Source organism: Takifugu rubripes, chromosome 8, assembly GCF_901000725.2.
Source record: "Takifugu rubripes chromosome 8, fTakRub1.2, whole genome shotgun sequence".
In the NCBI taxonomy this organism is placed as follows: Eukaryota; Metazoa; Chordata; class Actinopteri; order Tetraodontiformes; family Tetraodontidae; genus Takifugu; species Takifugu rubripes.
The window spans coordinates 6,917,469-6,933,597 of NC_042292.1; the positions used below are offsets into that span (position 1 = coordinate 6,917,469).

At 46.4% G+C, this 16,129-nt stretch overlaps 1 protein-coding gene across 2 annotated transcripts in view; it reads right to left on the reverse strand.

The window, feature by feature from the left end:
• Positions 1 to 16,129, reverse strand: part of hemk2 (HemK methyltransferase 2, ETF1 glutamine and histone H4 lysine) — a 31,538-nt gene that overhangs the window by 6,960 nt on the left and 8,449 nt on the right. The window lies entirely within an intron of this gene.

The window sequence follows — 16,129 nt, forward strand, 5'->3', positions numbered from 1 at the left end:
TCTTCTGGGCCCGCACAAAGTCTACGGGTTGCAGGCTCGGGGAGTGGGACCAGCAGCAGCGAAGTCGGGGCCGGGCGGAAAAGTCTAAACCAGGTGAACCGACAGGAACCAGAGACGCTGAGGCAGAAGTCGTAGTCAGGGGCAGAAAGCAGGTAGGTTGTCCGGGGAACAGGCAAGGCAGGCAGAACGAAGACAGGCAGGGTCGGTAACGGGTAATCCGGCAGGGAAACAACGCTGGAAAGTCTTGCATGAGAGCAGAAGAACAATCTGGCACTGAGTGAATGTGAGGCTGGAGAATATATACACTGGTAGGTGAGCTGATTGATGAGTGAGGGCAGGTGTGTGATCAGTGACTGAGAGCAGGTGTGTGATCAGTGACTGAGAGCAGGTGTGGTGATCAGAGGGTGTGGTGTGAGCAGGGCAGTGGAAAAGTACTGGGACAGGAGGGAACTGGGGAAAAGGGGCTGTGACAGACATAAGGGATCAACTCTTAGCATTCTGTACCATGGCAGTGCTACCTGAAGAGAGGGGAAGAATGCTCGCCTGGAACTAAGCAATGAGATAGGAGAGAAGATTTAACCTGTCCTCCCCTCCAGCTTCATGTGAAGTGCAAAATCTCTCCCCAACAAGATGAATGACCTAGCAGCGCCGACCCATTGTCATAGAAAGTGATTTGCAGAGATATGTCGAACTGGGCTTCACCACACAAATTGGATGGTTGTCAACTTTTACATGCAGACAAAAGAAGAGTGGTAAAAGAAAGGATGGCGGGCTGGGACTGTTGATGATGTAATCCTGAGCATATCATGAAGGAAGGGTACCACAGAAACAACATCTGGAGAAGCAGATGAGGCCTTGAAAGACCCAACGTATAATTAGTCAGTACTGAAGGAACCACTCGAATGAGAGATAAAATGTCTTCCAGTTTTATTTCAACATTCCATTTGACTCTCCTCTAGTCTAGACCCTGATGAAGATTGTGGGAAGATTCAATTGGCACACATGGGAAGGACAAACTAACAAAGTGCCTGGCCTATGACGGAAACTTTTGTATGGAGAAATCTGAACCCACCAGAACCACACACTGTGGAAAAAATAGACCTTTTGTGTCTGCAGAATAAGGAACAACCAAATATGGGAGATATGAACGAAATAGAAGGATCAAACAGGACAAAAACAGCTTTAGAAAGAAGTCAGCCTTTGGGGACAGTGTCACAGCTGTGGAAGACATCCTGTATCATTCAGGTGCTGAATACTCCTCAACTCAAGGACCTCAGCAGCTTCAGCAGCACATCTAATTTAATAAAGACACTTAAGCCTCCGGTCCGAGTTCCTTTCTTGTTCAGCCTTTACAACGCAGAATCTGCACTCAGTTCAACAATTGATAAGCTCAAGAATATTTCCAGATGACAGCCATTGTTTCCCTCATCACCAATGGGGATGACAGAGACTTTATAGGACACATTCAAGATTTTCCAGCAGACAGGCCTTCTGACCAGCGCATCTAGGAAACATTGAGATTATAAGGTCTTATGTGTGGATTCACATCAATACCTAGAAAAGCACTCGTAAATCACAGACCACCAAGAAAGAAATGCAGACTGTCAAACAACCCTCCTTGATAGAGGTAAATATAGATGACTGCATCACTCACAAGGTACAAACACCAAGTTCCAACTAGGGCAGGAAGAAGAGAATTCAGGTTTACACAAGGGATCTATGAGGACCAAATACAACAATGACTGACATTTGATTTGAAGGGAGGGAAAATTATGTTGCATCAGTGGTGAGGTGATCAGAGGGAAATAAGGCCAACCTGAAGAGGATAAATTAGCTTCTGATGGGGGAGTTGCACCTTTTCTTCTCCTGTCTCATGGAGAGCACTGGGGAACCTTTGCCCTGCTTTGCTAAGCTTAACTCCTCCTGCAAGAGGCTCAACCAAACCTTCTCTGAAACTGCAGTGTTCAGCAGCCTGTTGGCCTCACTCTCTCTGCTCACTGTGACTCTTAACCTTCTTGTCATCATCTCTATCTCTCACTTTAGGCAGCTTCACACACCCACCAACACCCTGCTCCTCTCTCTTGCTGTCTCTGATCTGGTGGTGGGGCTGCTGGTGATGCCGATCGAGGGCCTGCGTTATGTGGAAATGTGCTGGCGCTTAGGAAAGCTGATGTGTGCTCTGACTCCTTATGTGTCCTACTGTGTACTTTCTGCATCTGTGGGCAACATGGTGCTCATTTCTATTGACCGTTATCTGGCTATTTGTGACCCTCTGCTCTATACCACCAAGGTAACCCTGACAAGAGCTAAAATTGCAATCTGCCTATGTTGGGCCTGTTCTCTACTCTTCAATGGATATATTTTGATGGGCCACCTCCAGCAGCCAGGAAGGTACAATTCCTGCCACGGAGAGTGTGTGGTTGTCATCAGCCACATTTCTGGAACTGTTGACTTATTTATCACCTTTGTTTTACCCTGTACTGTCATGGTTGTTATGTACATGAGAGTGTTTATAGCTGCTGTGGCCCAAATGCGGGTCATTCGTATTCAGAATGTTGCCCTCGCTGTGAACGCAGCTTCCAGAGTGACAAAATCAGAGTGGAAAGCAGCCAGAACTCTGGGGATTGTGATCACTGTGTTTCTCTTGTGTTTTGGTCCCTATTACTATCCAGCTCTCGCAGGTGGAGACACTGTCAACAACGTATCTTACTTTGCTGTTTCGTCTTGGATTATGATGATCAACTCTTGTATGAACCCTTTGATTTATGCTCTCTTCTATCCCTGGTTTAGGAGGGCTATCAAACTCATCGTCACATTAAGAATACTGCGTTCATACTCGAATGATATCAAACTCCTTTAGATAGGGGTAACATTTTTTATGACTGCTATCTTATAACCATTTATTTAACAATGCTGTCAAACTCCATTTTACTCTCAGAGGGCAGCATTCATATTGCAACACAACAAAGTGTGTGGAGAAAAGATGTTTGTGATTTAAGAAAGTTTTAATTTATTCATCTGAATTCTAGCTTATAACTACTGTTCAAGATCACCTGAGGTGTAAACTGTGCTTTTACTCTTGATCGACAGTCTTCTTCACCACGGAAAAAAGTTACACTATAAAGGCAAACTGTATATTCACCATGTGTCTTTGACAATATCTGCAAAGCCTTTTGAGTAAAAATCAACCTCCAGCAAATATCTTTAACACTTAACTAGAGCTATTTTTTCATGCCAAGGTGGATTTATAGGAGAAAGACTCCTTGAGACAAATTTTTACACTGAATATGAAAAATGTGTTTGCTTTAAAATATTGCTGTTATTTTTATTGTTATCCTTATTAGTGTTACTTTTTTCCCATTTTTGTTTCTTGCTCAAAGTTGCTTCTATCATTTGACTGCCTTTATTGTTATGTTCTGTTTGTATTTGTAGAAAAAATGTGAAATCAACAATTACAAAAGGCAAAATAACCTATATTTTGACTTGCTTCCTTGTGATGTTATACTTAAAAATCAAATTGGAACCCCACTCATTTTATTCTATAAAATCACAAAGATAAACATAAAATTGGCAACCCCCCCCCCAAAAAAACCTCATGATAACGTGATGTACATGATAACGTATGATAAATCAATAAGCCCATGACAACATACTCCACATGATCAGTTTTAATAAATTAATGCCTCCATCTTCAGATCAAACAAACATCAAGATGAGGTTTAATGTTTGTCTCAGAATGAGGAGAGAAACTGATGTTAACAAGGGGCCAAACAAATGCCTGTTTTACTGATAAACACAGTGAAATGAATGTGCCTTAAGGTGCAGTGAATATTATTCAGAGTTGTCAACTTATCATCTCCTCTATAGCCACCCTATATACACACATTAACACCGATACGTACAGTAGATCCTGTTTATTGACTGAAAGATGTTACTTAACTCTTTCACAATGCATTCAAACGTTTTCATTTTAGATTTAACCATACTTCAAACTGACAGTTAAAATAAAAGATGACGAGTGGGCCAATATTTTAAGGGTCAGTATTAAACCCGGTCAAATTCAACTGGTTGTAAACAGCTATTTTTAAAAACTGATTGGCACCACAAAATTATCCAGCCCGGAATAACTAGATATAGTTACACATGATGTAAAAGCATAAGGCTCCTCATCAATAACACAGCTGTGCACGTGGTCAGCAGCACTAAGCACCTGAGGGAGCACCTCACAGACTCCCTCACCTGGTCTGTGACTGTGTCAGCTGAATATCTACTTCCTGGGTAAGATGAGGGGAACCCATTTGCCCCCCCACCCATCCTTAGGTTCTGACCAACTGCATCTCTATGAAGTGTGGAGAATCCAGCCCCTCTGTCTGCAAGACTGTGAGGAGAGTGGGACTTTCTTCCCTCCACTGAGGACACTGCACTGAAGCACTGCATGTCCTGAGAAGGAACATCATCATTAATCTGTCACACCCCCACCAAAGACTGTTGTCCCTCATGGTGTTATGGAAAGTCAAGGAGGCCTGGACCCAGATGCAGAGTAGAAGATACGGCTCTTTATTGATAACAAAAAGGTGCAAGACGAAGGAATCAATCAAAGTAGCAACGGAAACAACTCTAGCAAAGTAACAACAGAAAATCTACGAATTAAAAATCACCATAAAGGGAAAAAACCGTCGAGAAAAAGTACAAACGAAAACGCAGTGACGAGGCACTGGAACAAACTCACACGCTGGAAGTAAACACGGAAAACAGGAGGCAAAAAACTGGAGATCACAGAGGGTGGGAGCTAGTGGCGAAACAACAATCCGTCACCGGAGGCAAAGAGAGGGGAGTTTAAGTAGCCGCCGAATTAAGGTAATGCGCTGCAGGTGCGCCAGAGGCTCAGCGCTCATCAGAGTTCGGCCCGCCCCTGCCTGCCGATCCTGCAGGTGGGGGAGCAGGCGAGAAACCCGAGCCATAACAGTACCCCCCCCCCCCCCCAATGGACGCCTACCTGGCTTGTCTGGGAACCTGAGATAAAAATCCCTCAACAGTTGCGGGTCTAAAATGAGGGCGCGCCCAATCCAGGAGCGCTCCTCCGGGCCGTACCCCTCCCAGTCGACCAAATACTGGAATCCCCTTCCCCGCCTGCGTACATCCAAAATCTTGTTGACCGTGTAGGCCGGATGGCCTTCGACAAGGTGCGGGGGGGCGGTGGTGGCGCAGGAGGTTGGTGGGGGCTTGAGGAGGGAGACATGAAACACTGGGTGGATGTTCAGGGAAGCTGGGAGGCGGAGACGGACTGCACAAGGGTTGATGATTTTGTCCACGGGGTAAGGGCCGATGTACCTGGGGGCGAGTTTTCTGGAATCAGTCTGGAGGGGGAGATCGCGGGAGGAGAGCCACACTTGCTGACCCACTTGGTAATTAGGCGCCGGTGCTCGGTGGCGGTCCGCCAGGCGTCTGTTATGCTCCGCTGTCCTGTCCAGTGCGGCTCGAGTCTCCCACCACACCCGTCTGATCCGGCGGAACTGGGCTCGGACCAAGGGTACCGCCGCGTCGGACTCTTGGCTGGGGAACAGAGGAGGTTGGTAGCCGTGGTTGACCATAAAGGGAGACAGACCGGTTGCTGCACTGACGAGAGAGTTGTGGGCGTACTCCACCCAGGGTAGATGTGAGGCCCAGGAGGACGGGAGGCGGGAGACCACACAACTCAGGGATGCCTCCAAACTCTGGTTAGCTCGTTCTGTCTGCCCGTTGGACTGGGGGTGGTAACCCAAGGTGAGGCTGGAGGTGGTTCCCAGGGCCCAGCAGAACGCCTTCCACACCTGAGAGGTGAATTGAGGTCCGCGGTCTGACACGATGTCCTGCGGGATTCCATGAAGTCTAAAAACATGTTGAATCAGGAGGTTTGCCGTCTCCAAGGCGGTGGGGAGTTTAGGAAGGGGAACAAAATGTACCGCCTTGGAGAAACAATCGACTACTGTTAAGATAGTAGTGTTACCTTCAGGGGGGGCAGCCCGGTAACGAAGTCCACAGCGATGTGGGACCAGGGACGAGGGGGAATGGGTAGCGGCTGCAGGAGTCCTGCGGGGGCCCTGTGTGAAGATTTGCTGTGTATACACACGGTGCACGCCGCAACAAAGGTCCGGACGTCCGCCGCCATGGATGGCCACCAGAAGCGCTGTCGGATGAGGGCTAAAGTGCGATGGACTCCTGGGTGGCAGGCTATTCGGGAGGTGTGTCCCCATGAGAGTACCGATGACCGGGCATCCGTCTGGGACCAACTGTCCCTGGAGCGCTTCCCGAACCTCCGCCTCGACTGGCCAGTGGACCTCGCCCAGCACACACTCCGGGTCCAAGACGGTCTCCCTGGAGGGCTCCCTCTCCTCCGAGGAAAACTGGGGGGAGAGTGCATCAGGCTTTGTGTTCCGCGAGCCGGGGCGATACGTGATCGTGAAGCTGAACCTGCTGAGGAACAAGGCCCCGCGGGCCTGTCGTGAGTTCAGGCGGCGAGCGGTGCGCAGGTGAAAGGTGAAAGGCTGTGTCCCTCCCTCCAGCCAGTGCCTCCACTCCTGCAGAGCCAGGACCACCAGCAGGAGTTCCCGGTTACCTACATCATAATTGGCTTCTGCTGGGGAGAGACGGCGTGAGAAAAAGGCGCAGGGGTGAAGCTTGTTATCAGTGGCATGACGCTGAGAGAGGATGGCCCCTACCCCGGAGTCTGAGGCATCAACTTCAACCACGAACTGTCGCTCCGGATCTGGGTGCGTAAGGACAGGGGTATTAATAAACATGTTTTTTAGTTTTTCGAAGGCCTGCTGTTCATCTGGAGACCAGACGAAAGTGAGCTTGGGGGATGTGAGACGCGTGAGTGGTGCTGCCAGGCGGCTGTAGTTTCGTATGAAACGTCGATAGAAATTGGCAAAGGCTAAGAAACGCTGAAGCTGCTCACGAGTAGTGGGCATGGGCCAGTCCTTGACTGCTGCCACCTTGGAAGGATCTGCGCGAAGCTGTCCCTTCTCAATCACAAAGCCTAGGAAACTTACAGAGGAAACATGGAATTCACACTTTTCCGCTTTGGCGTACAGCTTATTTTCCAATAGTCTCTTCAACACTTCCCGCACGTGTCCAACATGCTCCTCCAACGACCTGGAAAAGATCAGTATGTCATCCAGGTAAACGAACACCGACTTATTCAGCAGATCCCGCAGCATGTCGTTGACTAGACATTGAAATACGGCAGGGGCATTAGTTAGTCCAAAGGGCATCACCAAGTATTCGAAGTGACCTAGCGGGGTGTTGAAAGCCGTTTTCCACTTGTCCCCCTCCCTGATTCTGATGAGGTGATAAGCGTTTCTCAAATCTAATTTAGTAAACACCGTAGCTGTGTGTAGGGGGCTGAAAGCTGAGTCAATCAGAGGGAGGGGGTACTTGTTCTTCACGGTGATGTCATTTAGTCCGGTGTAGTCAATACAGGGGCGTAAGGATTTATCTTTCTTTTCTACGAAGAAGAACCCCGCCCCCACGGGAGACGAGGAGGGACGAATGAGACCGGCTGCCACTGACTCCGTAATGTACTTCTCCATCGCCTCCCGCTCTGGCTTGGCCAGGTGAAAAAGTCTCTTGGTGGGAAGAGTGGCGCCGGGGAGCAAGTCTATGGCGCAGTCGTAAGGTCTATGGGGGGGTAACGAGGAGGCAGATGCTTTGCTGAAAACCTGCTGCAGGTCGTGGTAGTCGGAAGGAACATTGGTTAAGTTGATCTCCTCGGGTGCTGGAGATGGGTTCGTGGGCCTGGTTGGCAGAGCGGATTTAAGGCAGTGGGCGTGGCAATGGTTACTCCAGTTGCGGATGGTGGCAGTAGACCAATCGATGTGGGGGTTGTGAAGCTTCAGCCAGGGGATGCCCAGGATGATGGAATTCAGAGGAGTGCAGATAACAAACATCTCTATGAACTCGTGGTGGTTGCTGGAGAGATTCAATTTCAGGGGTTGCGTTTTGCGCGTTACTAACGTTAGAAGTTTACCATCTACTGAGTGCACCTCTTTCGGGACCGACAAGTCATAAGTGGGGATGCCATGAGTGTTAACAAAGTCTGAGTCGATGAAACTTTCATCTGCGCCGGAATCCACTAACACTTTAGTAGGGAGGAGGAAGAGATACAACTCAGCTCGGTCCCTCGGCTTATAGGTGAACCCCGTCCCCTTGGCACCTCAGGACATCGGGAAATATAGTGTCCCTGCTGCGCGCAGTAGAGGCAGAGCTGGTGCTGCATGTGGCGTTGTCTCTCGGCTGCCGTGAGGCGTGTCCTTCCTAACTGCATGGGCTCCTCTGCGGGCTGCGGCGGTTGCTCCTGGGCGTAGTGGGAGGCGGCAGGAGATCTCGGGAAGGAGTCAGGTGAGTAAAACTGGGTGCAGGTGTGGAACTGTCCCCTCTGCGGGGGTGGCACTCATCACGAACAGCTAATTCGTCCTTCAGCTCTCCTGCTAGCCCCTTGAGGAATATGGCTTGCAAGGCTGAATCCCCCCACCCACTCTCTGCCGCTAGAATGCGAAAGTTTACAGCGTAGTCAGAAGCAGAGGAGCTACCCTGTCGGAGGTCTAGCAATTGGCTTCATCTCCCCCACGAACCCGGTGTAATCGCCCATCAACTCCTGTCGCTGTGGGGCGACAGCTACGGACCAGGCAGCGGCTTGTCCGGTGAGCAAACTCATGACAAAGGCAGTCTTGGCTTGCGGGGTGGAGTAGGTGAGGGGTTGCTGGGTAAAAACCAGCTGGCACTGGTGCAAAAACTGGGAGCATGTCCCCAAGTCTCCTGAATACCTTCCTGGGATGGGGATATAAGGCTCACGTGGCTGTGTAGCAGGGTTGGTCGGCGGGCTGTCGACTGGGACTGACGCGGCGATGTCCTGTACGCGAGGAAGCCGTTCGTCCAGGGCCACCAGCTGACCACTGAGTTGAGAGACGCCGGCCGTGATGCGCTGCATGTGCTCTGACATTTGGCGCAGAGCCGACTCCACCTGGTGGACCCGCTCTGCTTGCACGGAAAGCGTCTGCTTCAGCAGATCTGACTTTGCTGGGTCCATAGTGGCCGGATTGTTCTGTTATGGAAAGTCAAGGAGGCCTGGACCCAGATGCAGAGTAGAAGATACGGCTTTTTATTGATAACAAAAAGGTGCAAGACGAAGGAATCAATCAAAGTAGCAACGGAAACAACTCTAGCAAAGTAACAACAGAAAATCTACGAACTAAAAATCACCATAAAGGGAAGAAACCGTCGAGAAAAAGTACAAACGAAAACGCAGTGACGAGGCACTGGAACAAACTCACACGCTGGAAGTAAACACGGAAAACAGGAGGCAAAAAACTGGAGATCACAGAGGGTGGGAGCTAGTGGCGAAACAACAATCCGTCACCGGAGGCAAAGAGAGGGGAGTTTAAGTAGCCGCCGAATTAAGGTAATGCGCTGCAGGTGCGCCAGAGGCTCAGCGCTCATCAGAGTTCGGCCCGCCCCTGCCTGCCGATCCTGCAGGTGGGTGTGGAGGCGAGAAACCCGAGCCACAACACATGGTCCTTGAAAAAAGGGTCTGCAGCACTAGTGCATGATCTACGCCTATTCTCTCTTCTATCTGACCTCCCCACGACTCCTCACCCCTCTCTGCCCAGTCGGCCATCAGCAGGAGGGTACTCCCATATGAGCCTGGTCCTGCTCAAGGTTTCTTCCTGGTAAAGGTGAGTTTCTCCTTGGCACTGTTGCTCGTTGGATCAGGCCCGGAGATTCTGTAAAGCACCTAGTGACCATTTTGATTGTAACAGATGCTCTATAAAGAAATAATAATTGATAAAGATTGATTGACCACCAGGCTGAATAAAAGCTGCTGAACTCTTAATATGGACATTTGACTCACCCCCACTCTACATTCAAACGTCTTGACTTTACAGTTTCCAACACAGGAGACCTAAAACCAGACGTAGACTGATGCACAACTCCTGCAGTCACCATCATGCACTCCATGTGGACCCAAGTTTCAGTCTCCAGCATCTTTGTCATATCAGTCCTCTATTGGCACACAAATCTGGCCTCTGAACAAGCACCATGGCAGCCAGGCTGGATGGCTGCGACATCAAGGGCCCTCAGGCAGATCGAGGGAGTCAACCGTTTTAGTGCATTACCAGCACACCAACAACCCAGAGGGTTCTGGGTTCAAGACCCGGTGCAGACAAAATCCACAAGGTGTTCTGACAGCAGGGGGGAGGTGCCAGGACCCATTCGGAGCACTGTCGAGGAACTCTTGAGCAATATACCCAACACCAAAATGCTCCCATAGGGCACTGGGATGAGCTGCCAAGTCATCCAGGGGTGGACAGCCTTGAGGTGCACGCAGCAGGGAAAGGCTCCTGCACCCTCCCCGCGGCCTCAAAAGGGAAAACACCATCAAGAGAAAAAATAAAATATATCCATGCACATTATATAATAAATCAGATTTCATTAGCAGTGCAAGATAACTATATTCTGTGTACACTCGGTACAGAAGTATTCACATTTATTGAACACCCTAGGCTTAGAGTGTCTTTCTCTTCCTGAGTACCCACAGTTGAATCTATGGGGAATTTATTTTCACAAATACAATTGGAACAGTCTTTGACGCAGTAGTTGACTATTTCAGTGAAGACTCAAACTACTAATATCATTTAATTTAAAGACTGTATAAATTCACTTTTATGTTTTTTATCAATGGCAAGTTCCAACTAGGACAGAAAGAAGAGAATTCAGGTTTACACAAGGGATCTATGAGGACCGAATACAACAATGACTGACATTTGATTTGAAGGGAGGGAAAATTAAGTTGCATCAGTGGTGAGGTGATCAGAGGGAAATAAGGCCAACCTGAAGAGGATAAATTAGCTTCTGATGGGGGAGTTGCACCTTTTCTTCTCCTGTCTCATGGAGAGCACTGGGGAACCTTTGCCCTGCTTTGCTAAGCTTAACTCCTCCTGCAAGAGGCTCAACCAAACCTTCTCTGAAACTGCAGTGTTCAGCAGCCTGTTGGCCTCACTCTCTCTGCTCACTGTGACTCTTAACCTTCTTGTCATCATCTCTATCTCTCACTTTAGGCAGCTTCACACACCCACCAACACCCTGCTCCTCTCTCTTGCTGTCTCTGATCTGGTGGTGGGGCTGCTGGTGATGCCGATCGAGGGCCTGCGTTATGTGGAAATGTGCTGGTGGCTCGGGAGTCTGATGTGTGCTCTGACTCCTTATGTGTCCTACTGTGTACTTTCTGCATCTGTGGGCAACATGGTGCTCATTTCTATTGACCGTTATCTGGCTATTTGTGACCCTCTGCTCTATACCACCAAGGTAACCCTGACAAGAGCTAAAATTGCAATCTGCCTATGTTGGGCCTGTTCTCTACTGTATAACGGAAGTATTTTGATGGGCCACCTCCAGCAGCCAGGAAAGGTACAATTCCTGCCATGGAGAGTGTGTGGTTGTCATCAGCCACATTTCTGGAACTGTTGACTTATTTATCACCTTTGTTTTACCCTGTACTGTCATGGTTGTTATGTACATGAGAGTGTTTATAGCTGCTGTGGCCCAAATGCGGGTCATTCGTATTCAGAATGTTGCCCTCGCTGTGAACGCAGCTCCCAGAGTGACAAAATCAGAGTGGAAAGCAGCCAGAACTCTGGGGATTGTGATCACTGTGTTTCTCTTGTGTTTTTGTCCCTATTACTATCCAGCTCTCGCAGGTGGAGACACCTCAAATAACTTATCTTACTTTGCTGTTTTGTCTTGGATTTTGATGATCAACTCTTGTGTGAACCCTTTGATTTATGCTCTCTTCTATCCCTGGTTTAGGAGGTCTATCAAACTCATTGTCACATTTAAAATCCTGCGTTTGTACTCGAATGACATCAAGCTACTTTAGACAGCATTGATATATTTTCACATATTTATGTTTTTTTCATTTTCTGCCCTCGTACCAACTCTGACAAATGCTCCTCAGTTATTCATTGTACGATTAGCTTTAAATATAATTGAATTTAAGTGAATATTTTCCTCATTGACAGCATAAGATGTCTATCTTATGATGTTTGATTAATAAATGTGGAAATTGTGATGTTAACTACTTGCTCTCTGCACTAAGAACACAAAACCAAAAAACATAACTACGTATTTGGACTTTTTTCTTAGCCTCGTGTCCAAGCAAATCAGCCGTCTTGGTTTAAAGGTTTCAACAAGGCTTCAAAAAAGTGGTCTGTGGTACTGTCGTATTATACATAAACTCGTTACGTATTCAGCACAAAGCATCTGCACAGTAATACTTTTTTGTCATTTATTTTAAAATGTTAATTATTTCTCTGTCTTGATGTTATTTACATTTTTAAACATATCCCTGTAATATTTCCTTGTGATTGCTGGTTTCATCCATAACCTTTTCAGAAATGTTAAGATACTAATAAATAGATCCAAAAGATAGTAAGTGTCACATATTTCTCTACTGGCAAAATACAAATCTATATAAATCTTATATTTTTTTCCTCATGTTGCTGCTTGACGACAGCGTGGTGCTTCGAGTTTGTCCAGCAGATGGCGCCAGGTATTTTCCTTGTTCATGAAATGAACTACATTCACTTGTTTTGGAGGATCGAATATGTGTTCTGAGGAAATTCAAACCAGGTCAAACAATCAGAGTAAGAACCCCTGTACTACTACTTCTTCACTAATAACTTTGAGGGATTTATTCAGGTGAAAATGTACCAGCCTCTCAATCAAACATAATCAAAAGGTATGGAATATCTTCAAATGGCAGCTTTTAAGCGTGTCCATACACTGTGAAGTACTGTGATGGCTCATTGGTCCCTTATGTGCTATATATGGCGACAAAGCATGGAAGGAAAAATCAGACTGGGGTTCAGAGGGATACTGATGCAGCCATGGAAATCAGCCAAACCCCTCTAATATTACCCTGATGGTTCGAGGTTTCTGCATACACACACACACACACACACACACACACACACACACACACACACCAGCCAGCTCTGTGCTTTTCGGAGGATGAGAGAACGGGTTTAACTGGGATTTTCCCATTGAATCAGTGACTTGCATGAATCATGCAATCACGCATTGCACGAAATCTACAAAGGATTTAATTATGTGCCTGACGGTTTTACAAGATCCACGCAACTCAGACAAACGTAGTTACTGACAACTCTATCACGAAAAAGGGTGAGGGGAAAAAAATCTAAAAGTTATTATAGTTTCAAAAGTGATATCGACTATTCAATCAATTTAAAACAGATCATTTGGAGTTACTGTAAATTCCGTGCTGTGTTTTGGTAGCCCCTGTTAAAACAACGACGCTTTAGTTCCGTTTGGGCTGCCCGTTGTACCAGAACCCCTCAAACCGGAGCAATGTGCTGCAGAGTGGAGGGTTTCGCAAAAGCTGCCGCAGCTGTTGCGTCAACGCAGAGCGGAAAGTTTGCAGCGATTTCGGGCATGCGCACTACAGCTGCAGGGTACTGAGCCCGCGCGGCTACGCTACACGTGACGTAGAACAAGTTTGCGAGCAGAAGAAGAACGGAGCGACTCTCAATTTACGTCCTCCACAGGTTTACGAACTTTAACGATGAGGGTTGCTCTTAGAAGCAACACCATCCCGCCATCGGTCCACGTTGGTGTCGCCATGATAATCGCTGTTGTTTTGAAAATTTTCACTTCTGTGATCACTCGCTTCTTTTGAAGAGCATGTTTGTCCGGCTCGTTGTCGCCATCTACTGGCCTGGTATGTCTAATACATGGTATCGGTGGCCTGCACAAGGAGATACTTTTCATGACTGGACACGGGGCCTCTGCAACTCTCGTCTTCCAACGAATTCTGAAAATGTTATCGTGTAAATGGGGCCTCAGGAAGTGTAAAGTAAAACTAGAGACATTCAACTTCTTTGAGTGACTTGTCACTCACAATCAGTTCATTTCACTCAAGGAAACCGAATTCCTGTCGTGGCTTGAGTACACAAAAAGCACGTGGTCGCCGTAGCGCGACTTCAATGGCCCCATAGTAGTTCTATTGTAGCCAGACTTTCCACCCAGAGACAGCTCGGTTTTGAATCTGCTGGCGAGAGCGTGTGGACGGCGAGCTGTGCATGGGCTGTATGTCATATTTCACTGACCTGGAAGCCGAAGCTTTACAAACAGGTGATCTAGTATGGCCAATTATTATTGGAACAAGGAGGAGATCTCCGCGATGCTAATGTATCTGTAAAAACTTAATATTTTAAACTTCCTGAATGGGCGCAAAACCGAAAATGTGTATTTCTTTTAAAACGTTGTAAAGCAACTGGCCATATGCTCGACGAGCCCATTGAAATAAAGGATTCACTTAGGTGCTCTAAATGCAGAACATACAAACAAAAAGTATGCCAAGTATTGACAGATAAACTCGTCCATTGCTGCTGTTGATTGAGCTGTAGCTCTTTTCAAGACCTAGATGCACATAGATCCTCAATGCATATCCTCAATAAACTATATACTATATAACTATAGACAGAAGAGAATATCGGACAGAAGCTCTTCATCCCTTGTTATCAGCCTTGCCCCAGACTTGCAGAGGAGGTTGTCTTCATCATTAAAAGTGAAGAAATCATTAAAAGTTCAAAAAACTGAGACACACTGAAAACACGATGGTATTAAAAGCGTCATAGTGGCAGCTTCCAGGCCTGTCAACATCTGCTCAGCAGCAGTGGACATATTTGTTGCTCTAAACTAGAGCAGAGCTGAGTCGTGATATACTACAGCAGAAATTACAGCTATGGTGTTTCATCTGTGTTGTGTGTACATTTTTAGGTGATCTGCAGGTATAAGGGATGGTGATTCTTTGAGTGTAAGTTCTTCTGTGGGACTACAGGGAAAGTTGAGCAATCTTTTAGGATGTAAATAATACAATCATTTAATTTCTTTATGTCAATAAGGCAACCAAAGCTCAAACCATACCTACATTTTCAAGATTGTAAATCCCAAGTCTGACTACAGAATGGATGCAGAAGGCTAAAATATTAAAAAGCAACTTTTTATGGCTACAATCTTTCATAATATGGTTCTAGTTATTAAAGGTAATAATCACATTTATATAATAAGTTCATCTATTTAGGCTTTGAGTGAAAATCTGACTTTATGATAGATTTTTGTAAGCTCTCCACTAAATGATACTGAAGAGAAAACATCACAAGCTCAGAATTCGATGTTTTAACTGGTGGTTCATCCAAATGAAACTCATCCATTCAGTTACAATCTTCTTATAATCATTGTAACTGCAGTGGATTTTGAGATAGATTTCCAAATCCACAAACATCTTTTAGTTTTTTGGTTTTGTTTGTTACTTCATTTGTAAGGTTAAAGATATTGACTGCAGCCCAAATAAATAGCTTTGGTTAGAGATTTGTCATCAAAGACAAATCGTATGCTGATGTGAGGTCGTGTATTTTAAACTGAGTGCAAGCATTTCTATCATCTATAATCCTATTGTATGTTTCAAGCTCACATGATGAAATGGAGAAAGCCATGACTGGAATGTGGAATTTGGTTGCACGAATTTCAACACATAAGCACACGACAAGCAGACACATGCAGCTCTGCGGGGGTGTGTCTTTAATCTTTAAGAAGGCTGGTTCAAAAATCGGATGTTTTCTCATTCGAGTGTTTCCAAGACACACCTCTTTTGCCAATTATTGGCCTGCCGTTTCCTCATTCCTCCTCTGACGGACTATCCTCAATGATTCAATGTAAATGTGTCACAAATTGGTTTGGTCTAGAAGAAAATAGATGCAAAAAACAAAACAAAACACAGAATTCAGACAAATATATAAGTAGCGGTAGATATTCACCTCTTCTTACCCTCCCTTCCTCTCCTCATCGTAACAGACACACATACCTACAGCCTTAGGGCACTATAATTAAAGAGGTATGCAAACTTTGCCATTTTTAGAACCTTAAATGGCCAAGTCACACAGAAAAAGAAGTAAGACAGATGAAACCAACGATGCTCGGTCCAGGTATGATAATTTGTGGTTTCTGTTGAGTATTTCTCCCATATACACATGGAGAAATCAAGAGTGGTGCTTACTGAGGAGGAACTGGAGCA